Raw genomic sequence first — 20,628 nt, 5'->3', positions numbered from 1 at the left:
AGAAAGAAACCTTTTCCCTTATTCCCATCTACTTTTCCTACATACAGAAAAAAACTTGTTTTTGGCCTTTTGCCTAGTGGTACAGTAAAACAAAAAAAAATTCTTAACTACCAATTTTATACACAGGGTGGAGGGGATGGGGGATTGAACTAAGCAGGAGCCATAAACCACTTTTAAATGAGTAGATAACAAAAGATCTGTACTGGCATAGCAGTTACTGGAGGACAAATGATATATGATGCTTCTATAATACAAAGAGCTTTAAAACAGCTTATCCTCATAAGTATGCTAGACAGTCATTAAATTGTATACTTTAAAGAGAGGAACTTTATGATACATAAATTATATCTTAAGCTGTTTAAAAAAAACCCAAAAAAACAGCTTACCCCAAACTGAAACATTCTCCTCAGCAAGTCTATTTATACTACGTAAACAAATCTCTTTTTTAGAGAGGAAAATGTTAAACTTAAGTGCAGCCCCATCTATAAATTATATTTCTGAATTAGTAGAGTCCAGGAATTACACTGCTTTTTTATTCATTTGGCTCTTAGTGCCAATTTTATATGTTCTGTTCAAGACTCTGATATGAATCAACCAGGGTAGCACAAGGAATGAAAAAGCAAAACTCACTGAATATACAGCAAATACTTACTGAAACATATAGAGAAGAGAGTTATCACACGCCACTACTCAAAATCCTTTAAAGGGCCTTATTGCTCAGGACAAAGCCCGCACTCCCCACACGGCATGTGAAGTCCTCACGATCCGCCCTGGCTACCTCTTCAGCCTCGTCTTCAAACTCCGCGTAGCTCTTCACTCTCAACATTCCACAAACCTTGCACTCTCTCTCACCTCCAGGCCTTCACTAGCTTGATAATACTTCCTTCTCATTTTTTCAAATCCCACCTTAGGCAATACCTCCTCCTGGAAGCTCCTGGAGCACCTCCTTCCTGAAACCCTAGGCTAGATCAGGGAGCCTCTCTCTTGCGCTTTAGTCTGCTGTATCGGTCCCATTACAGCACTTATCACAATGTATTCAAGTTTTATTTATTCATTTTATCTCTCCAACTTGTTTTTTTTTCACCACTGTATTCTCAGCACCCAGCAGGAAGCCTAGCACATAAATTAATGCTTAAAATTTGATGAATGAATAGGGCTGAATGAGCCCCCTAATTATTAAATGGCTGGTCAGCCCTTTGGCACTAACCATGAACAGAAAATAATAAAAATGATGTCAAGGAGCTACTTACTCATGGATTACAATGGAGAAAACAACTGACAATAACAGATACAGCCAGCACAGACATCAGGTCCCGTGGTAATGCTCTGAAAGGTCTCGTCCCAAGCCCCAAGCCACTTGCACAGTGCTTCTCCCAGTTGGACAATGACCCATCTGGCTTTCAGGTCTATGCCATGGAAATATGACATAAATACCAGAAAACCACACCACTCATAGAGGTTCTAATTATTGGAGCAAGTAAGTGTTGAAGCAGAAAATATTTCTGGATCTTCTTCCACTCCTTAGAATGGGATTTCAGAGCCAAAACACAGCTAAAAGATCATTTAGTCCACTGACTTTCAAACCAGACTGAGCAAACCCCTTCCAGAGTCACCTGGGAAAAGAGAGCAGGGGCGAAGGTCTGAGCAGGCTGAGTCAGGCTCCCTCGCTCACTCAGTCAACCAAAGCAACTGATTTTAGCTTCTTAACATATTGGTCTTGCCCCAAATGACTGTCACGAAAGAGTTCTACCGCTTTTATTTAAAATAAAACTGCCTGTTTGGCCCAATCCCCTTATTTTAAAAATGAAGGAACTGAGACTCAAGATTTCTCCAGCAACTTAGCAAAGCCAAGGACTTTAGTCTCCAGACTACCCAGGACTCTTCCCATTGTGTAAAAGCACTTCCCTGCAAATTCTTGAGCATTTTTACGAAGTGAGTCATTCTGATTATACATTGACCAATAAAAACAGAAAGGTATAAAGGGAACAAATAAAGGACAACCCCAAATTGAGCATGACTATACTACAGACAATATCGTAAGGACTTCCTATACATGCTTTCTCTAGGAATCCCAGATCTATCTACTTGAACAAATTATTTCTCTGAGGTTTTCTCATCCATACAAAGACAATATGTAATCCCCTGGCACGTAAAGCACTTAGCAGAATGCCTTGCACATAAGTCACAACAAACAGTCGCTATTACTATTATTCTACTCAGCCTTCACAATAACCTTATGGGATCGGTACCCTCAAACTTGCCCAAGGTCACACAGCTAGTAAGGACAGCCAGATGGTGAACCCAAGTCTAGTTCCAAAGACCATATTCCTTTAAGAATGCTACCTGTTTGGCCAAGTCCATTGATCTTCTCCATGTCTCAGACCCTTCCTCTGAAAAAATAAAAGAATATCAACCCCACCTACCTCACAGCAAAAGTTAAAGTCAGCAAAAGCTCTTTGAAAAGTCCTATGCATACCTAAGGTAAGTTTCACTAGGCAGAATCCTCCTAAAAAGAGAGACTCACTAAAATCAGCCCTTCTACCCAGGGTAAATAAGGAAATGGATCGAAAATGAAGTTGGAGTTTCACTTATCTCTGACCTTTTGGCCCTAAGCACAGCCAGAGAAAGAAATGCTTTGCTACCTCCAGGACCATCCACAAAGGGAAGAGACAGATGCCTCTCTTTCCAGTCTTCCTGCATTCCCCATCAAGTATGTTTATCCAGGTAAAATGCATTTATTTAGTAGACATCTATAGAACATCTATAATGCACCCAGCATTTTGCCAAGTGCTAGAGAGAGATCATTAAGACCCAACCCTTGCCTTCAAGGAAACAGAAAGCTAGAACCAATTATAAAATAAGAATAAAGAGGCCTCCCTGACTTCCCTGGTGGCACAATGGTTACGAATCCGCCTGCCAATGCAGGGGACATGAGTTCGAGCCCTGGTCCGGGAGGATCCCACATGCCGCGGAGGAAATAGGCCCGTGCGCCACAACTACTGAGCCTGCGCTCTAGAGCCCGCAAGCCACAACTACTGAAGCCCGTGCACCTAGAGCCCGTGCTCCACAACAAGAGAAGCCACCACAATGAGAAGCCCGTGCACCGCAACGAAGAGCAGCCCCTGCTCACCGCAACTAGAGAAAGCCCACGCGCAGCAACGAAGACCCAATGCAGCCAAAAATAAATAAATAAAAACAAATAAATAAATACATTTATTTTAAAAATAAATAAGTGCACCTGAAAAAAAAAAAACCATTAACTATATTAGATGACATTGCTAAAATCACTTACCATTTCTAGTAACTGTTGCAGATTCCTTTCGATTTTCTACATATATGGTATGTCTTCTGCAAATAATGACTATTTAGTCTTTTCCTTTCCAAATTGTGAGACATTTATTTTCCCCAAATACAATGTTGAAGTAAAATGATGAGAGTGGACATACTGCTTTGCTATTGACCTTGGGTGGGGGAAGGATTCAGTATTTCAATGTTACTTATAATGTTTACTAGAGGTTTTCTGGTAAATGTCATTCATCAGATTGAGGACATACCTTTCCATTTCTAATTAGCTGATTTTTTTTTCTTTTTAATCATGTAGGGTGTGGAATTTTATCCAATGGTTTTCTTTTGCATCAACTTAAATGATCATGTTGATTTTCTCCTTTATTCAATTAATATTGTGAATTAAGGTGATTTTTTGAAATGTTAAACCAACCTTGCATTCACAGGATAAACCAAACTTGATTATGTGTTATTTTGTTTTTATATGTCGCTGGATTTATTTCCTAATATTTTTATTATATATGTTTTGTAACAGCTTTATTGAGGTATAAGTGAGAAATAAAAATTATATATATATATTAAAAAAAAAGAGGCCTCCCTGACCATGTCACAAAACAGCACCCACTCTTCTGCTCCCTGCCCTCTTACCCTGCTTCTTTTCACTTAGTACATTTCACCACCTGATGTATGTGCACTAGAAGCTCAGAAGAAGTGATTAATTGTGCCCAAGAGTGGGGTCTGGGAAGGAAATTGTTTATATTAAGCCTCAGAAATCATGGGAAAGTGAAGAAAGGGACGAGTAGTCCATTCTTTAATGCCAACTTCCTCCCCCCGCCCAACACACACACCAGTGTCTAACTCAGTTCCAACTCATACTAGAAAGATACACCACTGACTGTCTCTCATTCAGACCTCCTTTCTGCCAAAGGTCTTGAACTCAGTTCCAAGTGGCCCTATCCAGCATTTTGGAGGCTGGCTCTTTTTCCTGTCCTAGTGGGCCAGGAAGGTCTGAAATAGTACAGAATCAAACTTGCCCTGCCCTTTCCCCCAACACAGCTGCCATGATTCACCTTCCTGTTCCCAACAGTCATTTAAAGTAGGGGATTAGCAAACTTTTTCTGTAAAGTTTGATAGTATCCATATAAGTATACAACTTAGTTTGACAGCAAATATTTTAGGCTTTGTAAGGCCTAAGGTCTCTGTCCCAACTACTCAACTCTGCCATTGTAATGTGAAGCAGCCATACACAATACATAAGCAAATGACATGGCTGTGTTTCAACTAAACTTTATTTACAAAAATAGGCAATGGGCCTGTGGACCACAGTTTGCCAGTCCCTGACCTAAAGGAAAATGGGGAAACTATTTTAAAGCAGCTTCCTCCTGACAATTTCTAGTTACCTGTCTTAAAACCTTCAGCTGTCCACATCTCACCAGCACTTCTTGAGTGTTTCTATTTAATTTCTGGACTTAAATGATTTTTCCCAGAATCACAAATTCATGTATTTTAGATATGCAAACCTCAGGGTTAGGAGCCCAACTAGTATGTAGAGATTCTCCAGGTTGGAAAGGATTTAGAGATCATCTGATCCAACCTCCCACTCAATGAAGAAATTATCTAGCAAGTAGTCATTCAGCTCCTATTCAATGACGGGAAGGGTACTCATTTCCTCCCAAGGCAGCTCATTTCATCTTCGGACAGCTCTAAGGTAAGATATTCTACTTGTTTCTTCTTAGCACATTTTACCACTTAATTGCTTGAGAATTTATTTACCGTGTGACTCTTTTTACTAGATTGTAAGATCTATGAGATCAGAGACATGTTTTTTTGTATTTGCAGCTGTTTTTTGCTGCTGTCTCTCCAGCACTTTGAACAGTGGTACATAAAGGGTATAAAGTAATTGTTTACAGGGAGGAAGGAAGGGAGGGCAGGCAAACAAAACAATGCTGCATTTGGGGAACTTTAAGTAACTCAGCAGTACTGACATGACAGGCACAAGGGGAGGAGCAGAGCAGGTAACTGATATGGTTGAGTGCAACATAGAAGCCCTTGAAATCTCACAGCAAGTGCAGAGGCTGAGGTGGTAATGTTTGAGGACCAAGTTTAGAATTCCCCCTTTCTCCCTTTTCCTCTTCCTTCCAAGCCTCCCCTGCACCATTCTGATGGTGATCATCTGTCACTGCAATTTTCTGAAGCCTTTTCAAACAGGCCCTCCCCCAACAAAAAGTGCACAGCCCTAAAACCTCTAGATAGAGTATCCCCCCTTACCCACGGGGGATATGTTTCAAGACCCCTGGTAGATGCCTGAAAGCACACACAGTACAGAACCCTATATGTATTATGTTTTTTCCTATACAGTTAACCCTTGAACAATGTGAGGGTTAGGGGCAACGACCTTCCGAGCACTCAAAATCCATGTATAACTTACACTTGGCCCTTCATATAGGCAGTTCCTCCATACATGCAGTTCCTCTGTATCCTGAGTTCTGCATCCGTAGATTCAACCAACTGCAGATCATGTTGTACTGTAGTACTTACTATTGAAAAACATCCGCATATAAATGGACCCGCACAGTTCAAACCCGCGTTGTTCAAGGGTCAACTGGACAAAAGGACGGAGCAAGATTTCATCACGCTACTCAGAATAGCATGCAATTCAAAACTTATAAATTGTTTATTTCTGAAATTTTTTGTTTAATATTTTTGGTTGATTGGTCCATCTTAAGCTTACATTATTTACCTTTTTTTTTTTCATTTCAACTTGAAAGTTAGTTTCAATCAATAGTTTCAATTGTCTAAATATTTTCTACAACTTCCAGTTTATAAGCATTCACTCACTATTTATTAATCTAACAGGCATGTCTCTTCTGTATCTTCATCCAAATTGATTTTCAAATTGTTAAACAAAATATAACCAAGAACAGCCCTCCAGAATGCTACTAAAAACAACCCCTCTAGATAAACATCAATCCATTAATCAGTACTTGTATATCACTTGCATGCAAGCCAGCCCCAAATTTTCTTTGTCTTGGGATCACATGAGAAAATGTTAAACACCTAATTTTAACACTTAAGACATATTACCTTTGTAGCATATTCCTGATCCCCCAGCCTAGGAACCTTTTCAAAAATGAATTGCCCTAATATACACCAAAGTGCTATATATATAGTAATTACCCCTGGATGGTATGATTTTTTTTCTTTATTTTCTAATATTTCAAAAACAAACTTGTACTGATTTTACAGTTTAAGTAAAATCACGGCAAAACTTAAAGAAAAAAAAATTATCAGTTAGCTTGAGTTACTCTTAGTGACTTCTATGGTCATCCCTGTGTTCTTATCCTTTGCTCAATCAGGTTTAGAATTTTACCAGAGATCACTGTCAAGTTTCCAATGATACCCTCAGGCCTATGTGAGCTAGAGGTTAACTCCAGATAAATCAAACATCTCTACAGAGAGAATTAGAATTTGACTCTGCCTTCAAAAAAAATATGTCCAGAAACCATTCCTTTCTGGCTACACAGCACTGCCACCCTAGTCTGAGCCACCATCATCCCTGCCCTAACTACTGACAGAAGGCAAAAGCTTCCTACCTGGTCTCCCTGCTTCCACCGATGCCCACTTTTCCCCACCTTCCACAGTCTATTCCCCAAGAGCAAACAGAGTAAGCCTTTTAAAACATAAGTCAAATCATGTCTCTCCTCTGCTGTCCCCTCCCCAGTGGCTCCCATCTCGCTCAGAATAAAATGCACTCCAGGGACTTCCCTGGTGGTCCAGTGGTTAAGAATCCGTCTTGCAATACAGGGGATGCTGGTTCGATCCCTGGTCAGGGAATTAAGATCCCACATGTCGCGGGGCAACTAAGTCCACACACCACAACTACAGAGCCCATGAGCTCTGGAGCCAGCGTGTCACAACTAGAGAGAAGCCCATGCGCCACAACTGAAGAGAAGCCCGCGCACTGCAACAAAAGATCCTGTGTGCTGGAACTGAGACCCAGGGAAGGAAGGGAAAGAGGGGAAGGAAGGAAGGAAGGAAGGAAGGGAGGAAGGGAGGAAGGGAGGAAGGGAGGAAGGGAGGAAGGAAATAAATAAATAAATAAATATTTTTTTAAATAAATAAAATCCACTCCAAAGGTCTTACCCCCGCTCTCAGGCCCTAGGTGATCTGAGTCCCATTACTTCTCCGCTCTCATCCCCTACTGCTCTTTCCCGACTACTCCACTCCAGCACACTGGCGGCCCTGTCGGTCCTTGGACAGAACAAGTCACACTCATACCTCAGGGCTTTTACATTTGCTGTTCCCTCTGCCTGGGATGCTTTTCTCCCAGGTATCTCCCTGGGTGTGTTCCTCACTTCTTTCAGATCTTGGCTTAAAATATCACCTCATCAGAGGCCTTCCCTGATGACCTTATATAAAGTAACAATCTCTCAGCTCCCCATCACTCCCTATTTACCACCTTACCTTGCTTTTGTTCTTCTGAGCAACTATCACCTATGGGTGCTGTTTATTTATCTACTTATTTATTTATATCTAGCTATTCATTTTTTAAAATATTTCTACCCATTAGAATATAATCCTTGAGAACAAGGATTTTTTTCCTGTTTTGTTTAAGGCTGGACACTTAGCTCCAAGAACCGTGCTAGACACGTGGTAAATGGTACCATCAGAACATAAGTCCCAGTATATAGCAAAACACTCTATGTATAAGATGTATGTGTAATAAATTTTGTTGATGAAAATGATTACTGCCCCCTCCCTAATTCACCAAGTATATTGAAAAAACATTGGTGCTCCAATAAAGAGAGACTAAAGTACCCTCAGAAAGATCAATGAACAAATGAATACAGGCTGCCACTCCACCCAACCAAAAATGAATTTCATTACTTACCCAGTTCCCTGGGGTAGGAAAAATGCTCCAGGGAAAGGAACAGAACCAGAATCCTGAACCAATTAACAGGGCAAGAATTTGCCTCGAAGTTTCCCACTCCCTCAAGAAGAGTCTGTCCCAAACTATGCCTGTTTCCAGGAGGGGTTCCCATGAGAGTGAGAGGTCTTGCTAAGATTCCTTTCCTATGTCCAATCACTCCTATGCCTAGAACCCATTTCCCAGACTCATTCTCTGGTTGCCCCATTGCTCTTCCTTCCCAGGGAACCTTGTTCTAATTATTATACAGCTACCGCTGATGACCAAGACCACTAGGTCCTCTGGCCACTCACTGCTCCAGTTTCTTCTATTTCATTAGTACTCTCCACTGCCTCAGTCAACAACACCTATAAGATACTGGCATACACAATCCGGAAAGGGCTAGGAAAAGGAACTAGTTGTCAGTCACTGCCTCAACCAAAAAGTAACTTTCACAAAAGAGAAACATTATAGTGCAATGAAAATAACCCAGGTTTGAAATCTAGTCCTACCATCTACTACTTGTATGAACTTGGAGAAGTCATTTAACCTCTCTAAGCTCAATTCCTTGTGGTGAAAATAACAGCACTTACCTCATAGGGCTGGTGTAAATACTAAGGGAGATAATGTCTGTCGAACAGGACTATGCCTAGCATATAGTAAGTATTCAGTAAATGGTAGCTAGGCCTATTTCTGAAGGTTGGCTGGGCGGATTGAATGAGAAAACATGTGAGGTATTTAGCACAGTATTTGGTTCAGAATAGGTCATCAACAAATACTGACTTTCCTCCCTCTCTTGTAATGGTGGTAAAATTGTAGAGACTTCAGAAACCACCCAATCCTGTCAGTGTGGCTCTACAACACTGTACAACATACTTACCATTTAGGTAATTTAAGCTTTCTGTCAATGCTTCTGGCTGCTCCCCTGATGCTTGTTGTCTTGGCAACAGTCACTCACTATCTTTTAAAGGCAGTTGCCTCTTGACCTGGAGAGAATATAAACAGAAGGGAAAAGATAGGTAAAACATGAATTGCACCAAGACTGGGCTGACCCAAAGGCCTATCCCAAAGAACCTTCACATACACTGCAGTGTCAGAAAGAGATAAGGGAGAATCTGGGTGCAGATCCTGAGTCTGAAGGAAGCTGGCTAACTCTCTCCTCAGGGGAGAGAGGGAGTTTGGCTCTAGGACACTTCCCCTTTCCTACTGGATGATATGGTCCCAGGACAGACTACATTGTCGTTCCTAAAATCAACAGACCTATACATTCCCCAACAGTCTAAAAATTCATATGACAGCTTACATTCAGGAAGGATCTCAGAAATCAACTAGTTAAATGCCCTCATTTTAAGGAAGGAAACTAAAGCTTGGAAAGGGTGAGTCACACAATTGCTTAGGGCTAAAGCTGGGGTTCTACTAAAAATAAGATGTTCTGGAATATGCGTAAGGAAAAATAATAATAAAACCAAACATCTGTGAAGTATCCACCACACCCTGGGCAATATGTTTTATGTTTTACACCAGACAATAACACAATAACGTTACCCCCTTATAGATGAAGAATCTAAATTTTAACAAGTCAAGTGACTTGTCCAAGATCTCACAGCTTGTGAGTAAGTGACAGTCAGGGTTTAAACCCAAGTCTGTCCAACTACAAAAAGCCAAGTCATCATGCTGACTCTCACTTGGGTGCCTTCTAGACTTGGTCCTCAAAACAGCCCTGAACCACTCAATATCAATTAGAACAAAAACAGAGCCTGTCTGCAAACTTTACCCCTGGTTTTGTAATAAGCCTTCTCCAGGAGGGCTGAAAAGCCTCCTAACCCATTGAATCTTACCCCTAATATTAGAGAAGAGTAAATGAAGCTGGAAGATCTGGGTCAAACTTCTGTCCATCCCAGTCCTGAGGAAGAACAGAAAAATGGCTTCTAAGCTAGTGGCAAAACTAAAGCTTTTGTACATCGGCTTACACTCACACTATCCCCCTCCTTTCATCACAACTGCCCATCCCTCCCTTACATATCCCACAGACCACTCTGTGACCTCCTTCCAAGGCTGTTGGTCCCTTTAATCCAATTTCCGCACCAACCCCGTAACATACATACAGATACAGAATCTACCCCTACCTCCAGCCTCCTAGGGAGCTAGAAGGCTAGAATTAAGATGAAGTAGTAATAAAATGATAGCTTTTTAAAACTGGCTTTAAAAAAGACAAGGGCTTGAAGTCTGAAGCCAGTTAAGACCTAAGAGAGAAGAATTATTGATAAGCAATGAAAACAGCTAGAAGAGAAGTAGAAAAAAGGATCTGTACCAGGGGCAGCATCCGAGGGATGGCTTGGGTGGGCGTGGCAGAAGCTTTAGCTCTCTCTCCCCCCTACCACACACTTCAGAAAAAGAATCAGTCTAGGCAGATTAAGTGTGGTTGCTATTCAAACAGCATCAGGACTGGCCCACAGACCTTCTGTCCTGCCCCTCCACCCACCTTACACACACACACACACACACACACACACACACACCTTCCTTTGCACAGCCTAGAACCTTTCCTACGTAAAAATTCTAAACTCCTAACAGTGACAGCAGCATCTCTACTGAAAGCTGCTGCCCCATCCACCAACTGCCAAATCTGCTGGCATAGTAATAAAGCCCAGAAGCCTATTCTCTTCAAAACAGGATAGAATACATTGCCAAAAACCAAACAAACAGGAACTCCAGATGATCCTGATTTGTTTTCAACTATCATACAGCCTTTCCTTATTTCTAAGGGCAAATGATTTCTTTCCTTCGCTTCTGTCATTTACTTCTTGCATCCTCAGTGTACTGGTCCTCTGTCCCCAGAAACAAAGGATGACTGTAAACATCCTCAAACTCTGTAGTGCTGCCCCTTCAGAGCCTTTCACCCCAGTGGATCCAGCCACATCACTTCCCCAGGCATCTCCTCTGGTGCTTCTGGCTATTACTGTTGGCGGTGATAGTGAGGGTTCTGTGTGCATGTGCTCTCTGTCTAGAAGAAGAGATAATAGGACCCTTACAGATCATGGAAGAGCCCAACTGCCTCATCTTCCAGAGGAGAAAATGAGTCCCAGCAAGGAGAAGAGACTGGCCCAAGGCTGCAAAGCTGGTTGAAGTGAACCCAGTTGAGTCCACCTGAGATAGTTCACAAGCCACATTAAGGAAATGCATCAGTCCATCCTCATTTGATTGAAGATTAAAGCTCTCTTACTCTCTGGGCTCGGACCTAGGTTGCGGCGACATGGCTAAACGCACCAAGAAGTTCAGAATCGTGGGTAAATATGGGACCCATTATGGTGCCTCCCTCAGGAAAATGGTGAAGACAATTGAAATCAGCCAGCACGCCAAGTACACTTGCTCCTTCTGCGGCAAAGCCAAGATGAAGAGACGAGCTGTGGGCATTTGGCACTGTGGCTCCTGCATGAAAACAGTAGCTGGTGGTGCCTGGACCTACAACACCATTTCTGCCGCCACAGTAAAGTCTGCCATCAGAAGAGTGAAGGAATTGAAGGACCAGCAGAAGCACCACCATTTGAAACACTGCTAACCTAAATGGGTTAATTTATGTAACCAAAAAAAAAAAAAAAACTCTCTTAAATCTATGTCACTTTTGTTCCCAAAACACTTTGATAACAGATAAAAATGCTAGTGGGGAGTTCTGCTTCCAGTACACTCCTCCCACAGATAAACAACTAAACACTCTGAATAAAATATAAAACACAACTATCTGAAGTGAACAATGGCTGGCAGATTTTAGAAAAGTTAAAAACTGGAAGAACGGACTGGCAGGGAAAGAATTCCCCATTTTTGGAGCTTTGACCTGAGGGTTGTCCAGCTGAAGTTCCAATTAAAAATTAAACCCTAGGCTTTCTGTCCAGAAGACAGAGAGACCAGAGAAGCCACAGACAATAAGAAGAAAGAAGAGAGCCTGAGATGGAGAGCCTAGGTTCTGTGTGACACTCTGCCCAATCTCCAGCTGACCCCTGAACCATGTCCACACGGGGCAGAGTCCAAGGACCTCAGCTAAGGACAAAAGAATTGGACTGAGATTTGAACTGCCACCCACCACAGGTGAGACAGAACGTGCAATTTTGAGTCTAACCAACTTAACGACCTGCTAAAACAAAAACATCAACAGAAACCAGAGTCTCCACAACATAACATTCACATGCATCCATGTCCAGGACACAATCCCAAATTACACAAAGAACTAAAAGAACTAAACCCATTTGCAAGAGAAAAGACAATCAGGAGAGGGCAACTCTAAGATGACCCAGATGTTGGAATTATCAGACAAGGATGTTAAAGCAGCTATTATAACATCTATTAAAAGCAGAGAAATTGAAAAAAATTTAAGTGTAAATTTTAGAACAGAAATGCAGCATCTGAAATTTAAAAATTCTCTGAATGGGCAGGCTTAAGAACGGAATGGAGATGACAGAGAAAAGAGTCAATGAAACTTGCAGATCAAACTGAAATAACTGGGTCATCCGCAGTCTCTAGAAAAACCACCCTCAGGCCTTTCACCTAAGTGAACGCAATGATTACTTTCTGTTTTCAGAAAAATAGGTATCAGAGAGAACCAGAATGACTAGGGATCACAGAGAAACCATTACCTGCAATTCTTTTGGACCAGGCCACCCCTCATCTACTAATTAACTCTTTCAAACATAAGCAAAGAAGAAAGTATAAAGGTAGAAAATGAGAGGGCAGGATAAAAACGTACACCTGAGATAACCATAATATCCAAAGTGCTAAGAGTCAAATCTAGTGCCCCACTGTGTGTACTGAGAAGCAAGGAGATCGTCATGTTTTCCCCTATAATTGCTGAGGTAGCATTCTCAGGATTGTTGGCGAAAAAAGCCAGGAGGGATTCTAACATTTTTTTCTGCCCTATGTGGTCTCTTCAACAAAATTCCAACCTGGTAAACAGGCTGCTAGCAGGATGGGGTGGGACCAGTCGGTGGTTTGCAGCTGAAGAGTACCAGCAGCTTGGTGAGAGTCAACCTAGTGCCACCTGGATTGGCGAAAGCAGCTAACCTGGCACCACCACTGACCAGCGTCCCACACTCAGGTTACCATATTGGAGTTCAGCTGCAAAAGACACGTCCATTTCTGTAAACCCTGCCTTTTTCTCACGCCCTTCCTCCCCACCCACACACCTGCCCACAGGGAAGAGAATCCAGTGCAAGTGCTCTTTTCTCAAGTCCTGTCATTAATCCTTAAATTGTGTTAATAATAGAGGTTTCAACACTTATCTATGATGGAGGGCTACTAAAATAATGTCTTTCTTTTTTTAATTCTCCCAGGATAACTTTTTACCCCTGTACCTCTTAAGATGAGAAGAAGATACTCTTATCCCCCATATGACAGATGAGCAAACAGACTGAGAGACTTGTGACCCTTTTAGGAAAGCTAGAAACAGAGGCAGGACTGGCATCCAGTAATCCCATCTCTGAGCTTCAGGGTTTCTTCACCTCACTAAAGAAGCCTTACCCAACATAGACCCAAAAATATAAACAAAATTGCAATTGGAAAGAAAGGACTTAAGAACTTAGTATTAATAAACAATTGATAAGACTCGTTTGTGATCAGCATATCTATGTAAATGCAGGCTCTCAAGGAGGCCACCTGGCTCTGCTGTTTCCTTTCCTAACTAGTAGTTTATAATTGAGACCAGGCTTCCTTGCAATTAGCCCATGTTTGTGGGGTTTAGCAACAGAACCACATGCCTGAAATTGTTGGTTATTCACCTGCTTTAACAAAGTTGACTGAATCAGAAGAACATGCTGGCTGCCTTTAACCTCTAGAAGTCTATAATTAGGGTATCAAGGGGCCACAAGGATTACAGCAAGTAATGGCAAATGTAGTTAAACAGCAAGTCACAGAAATCACCCTAAGGAGAAAGGAACCAAAGGGCTTTTATTACCTAATTTAATCTTCATGGTAACCTATCAGGAAAATACCATCATGTTTAGTTTATAAATGAGGAAAATTTAAAGGTTCGAAGTCACATATCTGATAAGTGATTACTGATAAGTGGATTCTCACCTACGTATTTCTGCCCTGAATTTTGCTTTCTCCTCTCCATTATACCTCCTCTCTAAGGAATCGTCTCTCAGATCTCACCCTCAAAAAAGTCAGTCCTGATCCACAGTCCAAACATCACAAACCTACATGAGGTCGATGGGTAGTTTGTTCACTTTTTCTTTCATTCATTCATTCGTTCTAATATTGACTGACAGTGCATCAAGCTCTGGAACAAGCACTGGGGATAAAACAGTGAGTAGAAACAGACTGTCTTCGAGGCATTTTGTATAGTACAACAGAAAAGCACTGACTGAAGAATCATATTAAATATAAAATCTGTGAAGTACAATTAATAGAAAGTGACCCACTGGGGAAGGTCTAGGAAGGCTCCAATTCGCGGTAAGAATGTTCCAAGTAGAAGAGGGAGTACAGTGGGCTTGAAGAACTACAGTAAATCTGTGTAACCAAAGAAGGGAGAACCAATAGACACAAGAGATGAGACTGGAGAGGGCCATACCATGCAGGCCTTTGGAGCCCAAATTATTAAACTACCCAAATAATTTAAGTCATTTAAGTGTTAAAAAGATGTAACGTGTGTACATTTCAAAAAGATTACTTTGGCTTTAGTGTGGACAAGAGATGGAAGGAGGTAAGGATGATGCCAAGAGATCAGTAAGGAGGCTAGTTCTGTGGTCCAGGAGAGATAATAGCTAACAATACTGGGTGCATACAGGGCACTTACTATGCACCAGGCACTGTTCTAGGTAATTTATATGAATTAATTTAATCCTTGTAACAACTCTGTGAAACAGATACTATTATCAGTACTGAACAGATACTACTATAAGGTTAAGTAATTTAACGGAATTCCATGCCCCCACTTGGTGTCCTCACTTCCCTCATAATCAGTCCCTTGCAAACAACTTTAATTCATTTCTTCACATGCAACTAGTAAAACTTCAATCCTTGTTAAACCAAACTAACAACCTCTCCAGGTCTACACCAAAGCAGCAAAGTTATAAACTACGTTGTATCTCTAGAGAAAATATAACTACGTTGACTGGTATCATTTTAATTTACCACCACAAATTTCAAACGGGCCCCCTCAATGCTGCCAGCAATCCCGCTACATTTCCCTTAGTAGGTTCACTTTTCTATTCCCCCAAAATGACTCTTTCACATCTTTTTCCCTTTCAGTAAGCCTCCAGCTCCCATCAGCTAATGACTTTGCCACCAAGAAGCAACATCAAACCGTCATCTTCCACTCCAAATCTAACAACACACGAGCACTCTGCTTTCCCTACTGTTACAATGAAGACTCTTTGCTGGTATATGAAGTACAACCTTTCATATCTACTATGGATCCAATTCCCTCTTATCTTCATATGCAGTTATCCCCACTCTCTCTTACATCATCATTTTTCTCTTTACAGACTCATACCCATCAGCATACAAACATGCTTGAGAATGGCACTACTCTTAAGAGTGGTCCACAAACTGGCACTGGCTCACAAGCTGTTACCATTATAGGTACAGAAATTGAGAGTAAGCATATAGACATCTGTGTAGCAAGGTGACATTGCTGCAACATCCAAGCATATGATCAGTGGGCTTCTCAAATGGTAGACCAGTAAGTTGGTGAACCCAAATAGTGAGTCATGTGTGAAGTAAGCTATGTACAAATCGTACACAGTACTAGCACATGTAGATCCCGAACAGATTAGATCCAGAGGCCACATTTGAGAAGCAAGATTCTAGAATTACCCATCTTAAAAAACAAGACAGGGGCTTCCCTGGTGGCACAGTGGTTGAGAATCTGCCTGCCAATGCAGAGGACACGGGTTCGAGCCCTGGTCTGGGAAGATCCCACATGCCGCGAAGCAACTAGGCCCGTGAGCCACAATTACTGAGCCTGCGCATTTGGAGCCTGTGCTCCGCAACAAGAGAGGCCGCGATAGTGAGAGGCCCGCGCACCGCGATGAATAGTGGCCCCCGCTTGCCGCAACTAGAGAAAGCCCTCGCACAGAAACGAAGACCCAACACAGCCATAAATAAATAAATAAATAATTTTAAAAAAAAAAGACAAAAAAAAAAACTGAAATAAACTCTCTTTTGAGCTCACTTCCTCCAGCTGCTGCAGCCCCAATGTCTCTGCTTCTCTTCAAAGCAATACCTCTGGAAGAGTTGTCTACACTCTTCATTTCCTCCCCTTTCATACTCTCAGTTCACTCCAACCAGGCTTCTATCCTCAACATTTCACTAGAACTGTTCATCAGGGTCAAAGCCCTCAATATCGCCAAATTCTAAGGTCACCTCTTTGACCTCTAAATAGCATTAACACAAATAAACATTCTTTCTCCGTCAAAACACCTTCTTCCTTGCTTCCAGGATAACATACTTTCCTGATCTTCTTCCTACTCCACTGGCTCACCCTTATTCATGTTTGCTGGCTCCTTCTCCTCTTCTCGACAAGGGACAGTCCTGGACCTCTTTTCTTTATCTGTACCCTTCCTTTCTTTGGGTAATCTCATCCAGTCCCATGACTTAATATCAATGACTTCCAAAGCTTTTACCTCCAGAACTGACCCCCCTGAACTCCAAAAGCATATCCAACAAGCTACCTAACATCTCTACTTAGACGTCTAATCAACATCACAAATCCATGTATTCTCATATGCTTGATGGCCTTCACCTTTTACTCTTCTCTCCCCAAACCCATTCTCTTCAAATCTTCCCCCATCTCAGTCCACAGCCACAACATTCACCCAACTGTCCAGGCCGAACACCTGGAATCATCCTGGATTCTTCTTTCCCTCACATCTCACATGCAAATCCATCAGCAAGTCCTATCAACTCTACTTCCAAATTTTCTCGAATCTGTCCCTCTGCCCTCTACACTGCTATTAAGCACCCTAGTCCAAGCTCCTGGGCTCTCACCCTACCAATTACAATAGCCTCTCCTTAAGCCTCCCTACTACCAACTGTCCCCATTCTCCAAATAATGGCGAATTAATTTCTAAAAATTTAATCAGAACAAGACTCTATCCTGCTTAAAAACAACAAAATCTCTAATGGCTTTCCCTTTCACTTAGAATAACCCAAAGTCCTCACCATAGCCTACAAGGCCCTACATGATCTGACCCCTATCTACTTCTCCGGCCTCATTTCCTACCAGGTCCCCTCCTCACTTCCTGTTCCTTGCACACACACTGTTCATTCTTGCCTTAGGGCCTTTGCACTGTTCCCTTTTCCCTTCATACAGCTGGCTCCTTTTGTTCATTGAAGAGTCAGCTTAAATTTTACCACCTCTATAAAGACTTGACCAGCTGATATAAAGTAGCTCTCACCCTCTAACATATCACCCTGGCTTATGCTCACCTTAGCACTCAACCTTATCTGACAGTTTGTCTATTTGTTTATTGCTTGTCTCTTCCTCCACACTCCCTGTCTAGCTCATCACTATATCCCCAGGGCCTAGAACAGTGCCTGACTGACAATAAATAGATGAGTCTACAGCACAGGGGAGTGATCTAGGCTGGAGACATGCATTTATGAGTCATGTGCACAGAGGTGTGGCTACTAAAGCCAATGGGGTGGATGAGATCACCCAGGGTGAGTGTCCACTATGAGGAGAGGGGAGAGCCAGGGAGAGAAGAACACTTAATAGCTGAAGAATAGAGGGGAGCCTGCACAAACAACAGAGAACTATGAGGAAGAACAAGAGAGTGTTATGTCACTGGAGCCAAGAGAAGAGAGTGCTTCCAGAAAAAAAGGGCGGCCAACAGTGTCAACTTCACTGAGAAAATTAAAGACGAAAAATATCTGCTGAATTCAGCTTCATGGAGGACATTAGTTACCTTAGCAAGAGGTGTTGCAGTGAAATGATAAGGGCAGAAGCCAGACTAGAGCAGGCTGAGTGAGCAGAGTGAGGCAGTGAGTATAAACAGCTTTTTAGAAAAGTTTGGCTATTTGAAAGTGAAGGTGATGGATTAAGGAGAATGCAGGGCTGAGGAAGCAGAGTTGTTCTGTTTCTGTTTAATGGGGGCACTCATCCGAGTACTGCTGCACTCAAAGCTGCAAGTCCCCCAAAGGTTTCACACTCTCACACCCAACTTAGGATGCCATTTCCCTTGGACTGATTCCTAAATGCCCAGAGTATCTAGAAGTTTTTGTTTACATGTACATCTCATCTCCCTTACTACATACAATGGAAGGTAAAAACACCCTTCTATATTCGTTCACTTGGTGCTGTCAAGACAGAACACTGGGCTTTCTTACTAAAGGGCCTGAGTTTAAAAGGTTTTCTGCTGCCATTTTAACTTCAAGGCATATTTGGGGATCACTGTTATTTCTACCCCAACAAGAAGCTTTTTTTCCATTTTATAGCCCCTAGAGCACTTCCCTTTGTCTCCATTCCACACGCCCTGTCCACCCTGCCTGCTTCCCAGGCAACACAGTATAATGGCAACGGTTTTAGGAGTGAGAGAATCTGGGTTCCCACTATAATTCAGTCACATATCAGGTTAGGTGACTAAACTTCACAATCTCAGTGTTTTCAAGTGGATATAGAGATTATAATATCTAAACTTCATGGGGGTGTTGTAAGGGCTATATGAAAATATACATTAAGTGCCTAAGCACATAAGACCTAGCATAAAACACATCCTATAAATGTTAATTCAATTCTCTTCTCATTACCGTTCTGATTAAGCCTTACATCCTCTGCCAAGTTTATTTAGTTTCTTTTTTCCCTCTGTCTATGTTGTACCAGGAAAAGGAGAGGAACCTTGAGAAATTAACTTGCCCAGTTCCAACCGAAAGAGTTTTAAAGAAGTACTAAGAGAGGTGGATGGGTGGGGCCAGAGGTGTAACCAAGCAGCATCTGAAAGGGCAGGGAGGATTCCAGAAACAGTCAGGCTCCCTGCCAGGTTCTCCTGGGTCCCCCTCCAAGTTCCTTCTTGCAGCTAAGGCTGTGTCTCTGTATCATGCTCTTTTAGTAAGTCATGCTTGCCAACAAGTCTCAAGTCAATGTCTTCAGTATTAAAAAAAGCAAAACAGCACTCATACTCACACACATACTGGGCTGTACAAAGGGCAATGGAATCCTGAGTTCTAGTCTTGACTCTCCAATTTATTAGTTCTGGACCCTTGTAGGATTATTGTAATTCTCTTACTCAGAGAAACTCTTACTCAAAGTTTCCTCATTTGTAAGACAAAAATAACAATCTGTCTTCACTACAAGACTGAAAGGATCAAATGAAATAATGTATGTGAAAGTACTCTGCACACCATAAAACATGGTTATTGTTATATTATAGGTACACAAAGCAGTTACAGAGTCTACGTTTGGCCAGTTTAGGTGTAAGTTTGACTGAAAAAGTCCCCAGCTCTGGAGTACTCTATTCTATGACCCAAGGCTACCTATTTCCAACCCAAGTCCCTCTGTCCCTGGCAGCTGAAAAATTTATATTCTAATTCCACTTGATTCCCTTATCTTAGCAAGGTTTCTTGAACTTCTCTGGCTAAATGGCTCCATGTCCCCAAAATGGTAAAGACCATGACACCTGATGATCTCTAAGGGCCCTTTTGGCTTGGACATTCTAAGCCTCTCTATCCTATACTCTCAAAGCACTTCGTCTCCCTACTTGAGCAATTTCCACTCTACTTTGCATTATAGCTTTATCTTATATCATCTCCTAAGGAGAGAGCAGAAGGTTGTCTTAACTGAGTTTTATATTCCCCACAGCACTTAACATGGAGCTTTGTACACAGAAAGTACTCAAAAAGTATTGGCTGAATTGATTTATTGCTGATTTCTCATTTTTTGCACTTATTGTCCATACCACACAATAATTATAGACTATCTTCTTATCCTTTTATATTCCTTTTGTAGCTCCATAGGCCTGGCAAAATGTGAAACACATAGTCTATATTTTTTTAAGGACTGGTGACTGGTTCATTTCTTGATCAAGTGAAAAAAGCTCAGAGCCAATCAACCTATCCTACCTACGATTTTTAACAACTGCCTCTGGTTACTGACATATATAAACATGACATTTATCAGACCGTCATAGAAGGAAACGGTATAACAGTTATTACATGGATAGAGGCAAATGGAATGCAGGAGTTAAAGGCCCTTTTCTCCCCAGTGGCAGCAATAATGTGGTAAAAAGGCAAATATGTTGACAGCTAGCAGACCTGGACTCTTTAAGTTCATCTCGGGGCGGGGGGATCTTCTAAAACGGCTCCCAGTGATGTCCACCTCCTAGTATCCATGTTCTATGGGGGCTCCTCCCTTGAGTGTGGGCTGGACCTAATGACTTGCTTCTAATGAAGAGAATATGGCAAGAGTTATGAGATGTCACTTCTGAGATTAGGTATAGGAGACTGAATTT

At 41.8% G+C, this 20,628-nt stretch overlaps 1 protein-coding gene and 1 pseudogene across 4 annotated transcripts in view; one reads left to right on the top strand and one right to left on the bottom strand.

The window, feature by feature from the left end:
- Positions 1 to 20,628, bottom strand: part of LUZP1 (leucine zipper protein 1) — a 79,930-nt gene that overhangs the window by 18,012 nt on the left and 41,290 nt on the right. Inside the window, exons 2-3 of one of the 3 annotated variants that reach the window (XM_082372619.1) lie at positions 10,030 to 10,094; positions 9,072 to 9,177 (exon numbers count right to left, since the gene is read on the bottom strand). The gene's annotated coding sequence lies outside the window, so the exon portion shown is untranslated. Of the gene's footprint in view, positions 1 to 5,713; positions 5,888 to 9,071; positions 9,178 to 10,029; positions 10,095 to 20,628 lie in introns of those variants that run through there. The other 2 variants (XM_082372620.1, XM_082372621.1) reach the window with 2 other exon arrangements.
- Positions 11,397 to 16,338, top strand: LOC309618702 (large ribosomal subunit protein eL43 pseudogene; annotated as a pseudogene). Its single transcript has one exon. The product of its transcript is annotated as a large ribosomal subunit protein eL43 pseudogene (transcript).

This window comes from Balaenoptera borealis (genome assembly GCF_965194805.1).
Source record: "Balaenoptera borealis genome assembly, chromosome: 1".
Lineage (NCBI taxonomy): Eukaryota > Metazoa > Chordata > Mammalia > Artiodactyla > Balaenopteridae > Balaenoptera > Balaenoptera borealis.
Note: the sequence above shows the minus strand (reverse complement) of the source record. Positions and strands in the feature narration are given on the sequence as shown.